The sequence below is a fragment of the Pinus tabuliformis genome, chromosome J, assembly GCF_031772625.1.
Source record: "Pinus tabuliformis cultivar Carrire ecotype Pingquan chromosome J, CPIR1, whole genome shotgun sequence".
Lineage (NCBI taxonomy): Eukaryota > Viridiplantae > Streptophyta > Pinopsida > Pinales > Pinaceae > Pinus > Pinus tabuliformis.
In genome coordinates this window covers 1,232,201,989-1,232,210,238 of record NC_142295.1, presented here as the reverse complement: position 1 = coordinate 1,232,210,238, position 8,250 = coordinate 1,232,201,989, and positions in this window count along the sequence as shown.

Genomic DNA, 8,250 nt, shown 5'->3' with positions numbered 1-8,250 from the left:
ACAAAGATATTTACAACATTCAACTAGACAAGTAGTCCACCCATTTGTTACCCAACTAGGTGAATGAACCCTCTACTTGAACTTGTTCTTCTTCTTGAGTCGCTTCATGGATGGTCGCAACTTGCACCACCTTTTCCTTTTTCGCTTCCTCTTCAGGTGCTTGCATGTCTTGCTTTCCTTTCTTAGGATGAAGTTGTGGATCCAATTTGCAGCACTTATCGACCCAATTCCCACTGATATTACAATGGGTGCATAATGTTTTGTGCTTGTTTCTTGATGACATTATATTCGAGCTTAGAAGAGAGCCTTTCTTCCCTGTTTCATTCCCACATTCAAGCAACTCTTTCCTTTGCTCACACTTCTTTACACTATGGTTAGGTGAATGAAAAAAAGTAAATGGATTCATATTCCATAATATTTTATTCAATTGATCATATGGCTCAAAATTAAAGAAACTATTTGATTAAGGATTATAACCTTCCCTTGTTATCCTTTGAACCATGCTTCTTACGCGAGGAATTTGAATGGCAAGAAGAACTTGTCTTAGTCTCTTCTTCAACTTTCTCATCTCTCTTTTGAGATGTCTTGCATTTCATGTCCTCCTTTCTCTTTAGAAACCAATATGGTACCAATTCTGGATGAAAATCCCAACAATTTTCCTCGTCATGTCCTCTCTTATGACAAAAAGAGAATGATACCCAATATCTATCGCTAGAAGACCATTCTCCCTTTCCAACGTAGCCCAAACCTTCATATCAAGGTCTCTCCTTTGCCTCAATTGGATGGATAATTCCCTGGCTGTTCACTCCAAGGCCTCCTACCTTGTAACCCATCTTGGACAAGATATGTGTTCCTATGCCTTTGCTATGCTTCTCAAAGGTTGTAAAAGAGCTTAAATCAACATTTTCATGGAAAGAAACTGCATGTCAACGCTTACAATTTTCCTGATCTTTCAATTGAGGGACAAAGATGATCTTAAACTCTTTCCTAATTCTTGAGGTGTATTATTCTTTAAACTCCTTGGAATTTGGTGCTAATAAAACCTCATCCTCGTCATCATGCAGAAAAAAGGTGGAGATTTGGCCATATTCCTTCTCTGAGGGGCTTTCTACACTAGCCTCTTGTGGGTACTCATCCAACAATTCCTCCTTATTATCTGCGCTAGATGAAGCAGTGGAGGATGCTTCAAGGAAACCTCCTTGTGTCCTTGTTACATATGAGGCATCCTACATTTGAAAAAAAGCACATATACATGTATCCTCTTGACAAGAGCCATAGGTTACATTCTTGCCATGTCCACAAGCTTTCTTAGTATTGGAGGGACTCTTTGTTGCTTTGGTAGTAGAACATTCATGATTTTGTTCCTCCACAACATTCTGCAACATGAGGCACATCTTTTGCTTCTCTTCCTCAGCAACTTCAAGTAGTATCTTGAGCTCCATGTTCTCTTGTTGGAGAAATGCAATAATGTCCTCTGAATCTTGGAGAATATCATGCTTTGAGCTCATTCCATGTTGCAATCTGGTCAAATTTGTGCTCTGATATTAAATTGATATTAAAGTGGAAAAGATGAATTTTTCCTCTCTTTCCAAATTCAAATAAGATAAAACTAAGGATCGTGTCAACACTTTACAAGCATGAAAAATGGGCCTTGAAACAACTGATGCAAAAAAAAGAGAAAAACAAAGGATTTGTTAACGGAGTTCACCCCTCCTGGGCTACATCTTCGGGCCTGTCAACATGACTAGACCACTCATATATTCAATATCAATGGAGTACATAAACAAGTGTTGCAATAAATATGTGGCTACTACCCCTCGTGGGTAAATTATGTTCTTTTGGAGAGAACTCTCACAATAACAACAACTCAAAGCATCTTCTATAAAGATGACAAAAATCCAACTAAAATGAGCTAATACAAGCATGTGAACACCTGAATTCCACAGTTAAGTACATACACAAAACTTGATAGTAAAAGAAGTTGAACCTGAGCTAAACCTTGTTGGTTACAACTACTATAGTAGCCTTATGAAATTTAGAATACCCCTACAAGGTCTTCTCCTTGTCTAAATAGCTTCCAAAACTGCTTCCAAACTCTAATTGATCCATACACCTTTAGTCTCAAACCTTCAAAAGGACTCTATAGATGTGCTCTAATCAGAAAACACAGGTTACTAATGGATTCAAAACATAAAAAAATCCCTAAGAAACCTCTTTTTCAGCTCAATTTGGATAAAAAATCCAAAATCTTTTAGCTTCCTGCTCCTCCAGGAATTTAACTGTTAATTGTCCTACAATTCGGCCAAAACTTGGCTCAAGCCCCCAAACGCGTAACTTCCCATTAAACCTGGCACGATTCCCACTAGGTGGGTGAAATTGTAGGACTGATAAGTTGGCCATTAAGGCTCCTGAATTTTCACACACCCTGGTCACATCAGCCTTCATAAGACGTGGGGCTGGCCCCCCTCCATTGGCAGTCAAGTCTGACTAACCTGTTAAGGGATGTCACATGATGATGGTTTAGGAAGATAGTTTGAGCATGGGTGGTTGGGCGGACGATTTGCTAATGGGAAGTTTAGGCATTCACTTGGCACCGGTGTTGGGCGCGGGATCCCCCAAGGGAAGTTTTGGGGCTTAAAGCCCAGATTTTGGCTAAAATTTGTAAATCTGACTCCGAATTTTGTGGGTGCGGAGCGTGAAGTTGTAAATGAGTCATAGGGTTGTCCGCCCTCAATTTTGTAATGTAATGTCAGCTTTAGAGATCTACCCATGGTCCGCGGACCATGGGATTGTATAAATAGACCAAGGCTCTAAATAATAGAGGAAGAAGAGAATATAATCCAATTTAAGAAGGATAGCGAAACATCTAAGTGTAGAGTCGAGTCTTTGGGTTGTAGAGTAGGAGAAGCCTCTGTGACTGAGTGTGTAGAGGCCTAGAATTCCACAACAGAATGCGCAGACCCCTGCAGATGATTGTGTAGGGCGAGTCGAGTCTGTAATTTTTGAAGCAGTAATAAAGAGAAGTTTTTACAGCAATTCTATGTATTTATTTCATGTTTCCTATATCAAATATTTGGGTATAAATTGAATTTTTGTTGTCTATATGGTGCGCGAACATATATAACTGTGTTGATTAAGGTATCTGTTTACGCGAAGTTAACTAAAAATTGTAAGAAGATAAGTAAGATACGCGGTGTAACTTGGGGAAATAGCGCAGATCGCTGCCCTAGCAGCGTGAAAGCATCTCAGCCCCTGGTTAGGGCCACGCAAAAGGTGATCCTAACAAATCGCAAAGGTTAGGATAGTGCGTGAAGTGACCTGCATGAAGGTAGGCACAAATGGACTAAATCGATCCCTCAGACATCTCCATGGTGCGGAAACTTGGTTCTAGCATCCCCCTATACTGCTTTGGGTGAGACTTCAGTCTGCGCACCATGGGTTGATGCCGAAAGGGCCAATAGTGTAGGGATTTTTTGGCTAATTAACTCTGAACCTGGGTTAGGCCACCTCAAGCCAAAAAAATGGTTCTGTTGTCGGGACCAGAATTTGCATAGAGATGTCTGATGTCGTATCATTGGAATCCAGCTAAGAAGGAAATTGAAGGTTGGTTTCACAGGAGGATTTATGAGTTCGCGACGCAGGTGAATAGGAGCCCGTGACTGAAAAAAGTAGAGTGGTTACATTGCTACCTATACACAAATATCCGCGAAATATTCTTTGTGTCTTTTTCTACTGAGTTGTATGAGTGGATCGTGAAGCTAGCAGATAGCCAAGGAAGGTGGAAACTCGACAATCCTATTGTGTGGACCCCAGTGTTAGTGCAAAGGTTGGAAGCATCAGAGGATAAGATGGCGTGTGCCATTGATCATTGGCTCAATCGGATTATAGGAGGATCTATTACTGAGTTCACAGTTGACACTTTAGTGAGCTACAATGAGGCACATCGACGTTTTCTCAAGGGACCACAAGGTAAGTACGTAAAGTATCTGAATACTTGGATTAAATTGTTATTGTTTGAAAAGAGGGTTATACAATTACCTTGATGTTCGGGGCTACGCGAAGTGGAAAAAATTACAGGAAAGAAGGAAATAAGGGACAGGAACTAGCCCCTTGATTTCACCTCCGCGAGGGGACGAGGAAGAACTCATGAAGGTCTCACCACAAAGTGCAAACCATCTGATAAGGCAAATAATTCCGCGAATACCACCCCCACCCACACCGCCACCAACTTCACCGCCTTCACCTTCATATTCAACCGTACAGCCTCCGCCACCACCACGAGTCAATATCGCAAGCACGATAATGTTGTCTGTGTTCAAGGGATTGGGAAATGAGGATCCAGACCAATTTTGGTTCGTGGTAAGAGCTGTATGGGAAGTGCAGGGAGTTACAGATGACAATATAGAGAAAGCAACACTATTTAGTGCCCTACAAGACCGTGCACTGACTTGGTATATTAAGCACTCCAATGATAATCCATATGCGGGAATCACGGATATCCAAGCAGCGCTAAACAGAGAATTTAGCAGGCCAATGTCTAAAGCGCAATCGATCATTGGATTCAAAGAAATCACGATGCTACTAGGAGAGACTCCTTGAGAGTTGGATCAGAGGTTGAAGTGTATGATTCACAAATCTAATATGAATCTGACAAATGGACAACATCGCAAACAGTTTGTAGCATCGCTAACACCACATTTAAGGAGCGCATTATCGCAGCAAAAGTTAATGACGCAGCCAGAGGCCTTAGAGATCGCGATGAGGCTGCATGAGACCTCGATGCAGGATCTTAACTTGGGAGTTCAATAGATCCACATGCAGTTGAAAAACTTATGCCTTGAGATGCAGAGTCTGAAACAAGAAAAAACAGCTTGACCAGAAGTGCGCGAAGAGGTGCGGTGCGTAAAATGCAAGGGTTAGGGTCATGATAAGGACCACTGCCCAGTGTTCGCAAATTACATCTCAGGAGGAGGACTGATGCCGTTAAGGCCGAAAGCACAAGAAGTACCTAGTGTGGCACCTTCTTTGTGGTGCGTGATTTGTCAAATAGTTGGAAAACATGCTACGGACAACTGTCATTTGTTACAAAAGTATACACAAAATTCACAGCAATTGTTCTATAATTTTTGTAGGTTAGTGGGACACGATGAGCACACTCATAGGAGCTATGAGTTGATGATGGATAAAACTCCCACCTACAGAGTTCAGGCTGAATCATGGCCCCTAGACAAAAATACCGGAGTGACGCGAACAAGATTTCAGGGGCGCGGACGAGGCCGAGGTGGAGGAGGACCTGGAAGAGGTCACGGACAGTTGATATGCTACAATTGCGGAGGGCCAGGACATTATGCCCGCGATTGTATGAATCTGACGTGGCTTTCATGTTTATATTGCACCTTGTTTGATCATGAGATAGACGATTGTCCTACACTAATAGCTAGGATACGTGACAAAGGAGTGATACCGCCTCCCCCGACTCAAAACCTGCAAATGATGAGGTCTGAGCTACGTGAGGAAGATCCAAATGTGAACATTATGCTCCGAAGTGGAATCGCGATGGGAGATGACAAAGGAAAACAACCTAAAGATAGAACTTAGGTTCGCAAAGCTCTGGCGAAAGAAGCAGAGTGTGATTTGGAGCGCACTTGGGAAACCTTCATGGAAGCTAAGAATAGCTTCGCTAATGTCTCCACTTCAAGAAAAAAACATAGACCAGAGCTGGAGATGGACCCATCAATGCTCACGACATTCCTGGAAACATGCATGAAGTTATTGCATGACAATAAGGATGTAAAGGGATTACAGGAACTCATTAACAGATGCGCTGGGACAACACTTGGAGAACCGCGTGTAGTTCGGAAGATTGGAAAGCATAAGACAAGGATGGGAAGAGAAATGAGGCTAACCGCGCAGATTGGAGAATATGAAATGGACCAAGTAATTCTGGATTTAGGGTCGGATGTGAATGTTCTGCCAAAGCAGAAATGGGAGAGAATGGGGAGACCTATGCTACAATGGTCTCTTATTCAGCTACGAATGGTGAACCAGCATAAGATAATACCCATGGGGCGATTGCAGGGACTCACTGTGGATATTGAGGGAGCGAGCATGCTAGCAGACTTTGAAGTGATAGAGATTGTTGATGACAACAATCCCTATCCCGCACTCTTAGGAATTGATTGGGCCACTGACATGAACGAGGTGATTAATCTGAAGAAGCGCAAGATGATTTTTGAAAAGAAGTCACTATGTGTAGTTATACCTCTGGATCCTACTGAAGGATCGCGCTATACAGAACCAGTGTGCGACTATGAAAGCATGATGATTTGGACTACATCTATAAGATAACAGTGTGAAACCAGGACTGGGTGAATCCCACTGTGAATGGATGGCTTGCATGGGAGCGTGAGAGGTCCTGTACTCCGAATTCAAATGAGGAAACAGAGCACTGATAGAATTGGTTACATGAGGTGACTACGCTAAATTTTAATATGATGCCAAGATATTTGTGCTATGTATTGATAGAAGTAAGAGACCTGCCTACTTATGATGGGTTAAGTGGGGTAGATACCTTCTTGGATAGATTTGAAAGAGAAGTTTCGGAAAAGCAACGCTTCCAGGCCTTGGACTTGGTACTGCGCGCTACTCCCACGAGGTGGTGGGGTACGCACAAAGGGAGCTTTGATGACTAGCGCGAATGTAGAAGGATGATGCGCACATGATTTGGGAAGCCTACGATGCGACAAACAGAAAAGTATGATGGACGGGATGATCCGCGTGCACAGCTAGCCAAGTGGACGAAGGTATATGGAGAAAAGCCACAACCTGAGTGGGTGTACATGTTCTCTCATACCCTAGATGTTATACACATGAATTGGTATATAGAGACGGAGCTCCACCATGGGAAAGGTGAATGGGATGTCCTGCGTGAAGGGTTCATGATGACCTTCAGTTTTGAGGATGGATGGGGGGACAATATTGATGAAGCGTTACAAGTGATAAGAGCAACCATATTTAGGATACCACAAGAGCCTTTAGACCTGAGTCAGCCTGAATGGGCTACTCAACTGAGTTGCGCACTAGAATGTTATAATGTAACTACTAAAGAGGAGGATGAGGATCCGAGGAATATTAACATTCCAAAAACAGAAGGCCATCGTGAGGTTCAAGGACCACAGGTTGAGAACCCTGACATAACCGTGCCGATAAAAACGAAGTAGTTGAACATTGGTACAGAGGTCAAACCTAAGTTTGCAAAGCTCGGTGAAAATGGGGATGACGCGATGGTGGATAAGGTTGCTGAGTTACGCCGCGAGTACCAGGACTTATTCCCAACCAAGTTTACAGAGTTAAAGGGAATCATCGGGGATTTAGGAATGATGAGGATCACATTAAAGCCCGACACAAAGCTAGTTAAGCAGAGGCCTTACCACTTAAATATGAAATACAAGGAGAAGGTCTGCGTAGAACTAGACAAAATGCTCATAGCACGAATCATTGAGCCAGTGGAAGAATCAGATTGGGTAAGTCCAATGGTGGTGCAGGAAAGGAAGCAGAAGGACGAGATAAGAATATGTGTGGATCTCAGAAAATTAAATGACGCTTGTGTGCATGATCCATTTCCAACTCCATTCACAGATGAGGTGTTAGACAATGTCTGTGGGTAGGAAGCATATTATTTCAATGATGGGTTCTCAGGGTAGCACCAGATCAAAATCGTGCCGGAGGATAGGAGAAAGACAACATTTGCGACTGAGTGGGGTTGCTTTTAATACACTGTCATGCTGTTTGGGTTGAAGAACGCGCCGACCATCTTTTCGCGTGTGGTTGTTGTATCATTCAAGGAATATATTCATAAGTTCTTGGAGGTTTATTTCGATGATTGTACTGTATTTGGGTTGGTTAAGCGCCATGTAGCGAGCTTACACTTGATGCTTGATACCTGCCAAAGATACCAAATTGCGCTTAACCTAAAGAAGTGTGTGTTTCTTGTTCCTTTTGGGACATGTGGTTTGTAGACAGGGATTGATGGTAGATCCCATGATGATTGCGGTGATTCTGAATTTAGAAGCGCCTCGAAACAGTTGCGCGCTACTCTAGGACATACGAGGTACTACAGAAAGTTTAGCAAAATTTATGCCCAAATCACCATGCCGATGGAGAAACTGTTGAAGAAGGATGTTACATTCTGCTGGAATGATGACTATAAGAAAAGCCTGGATATATTGAAGGAAAAGATGGTCACTGCAC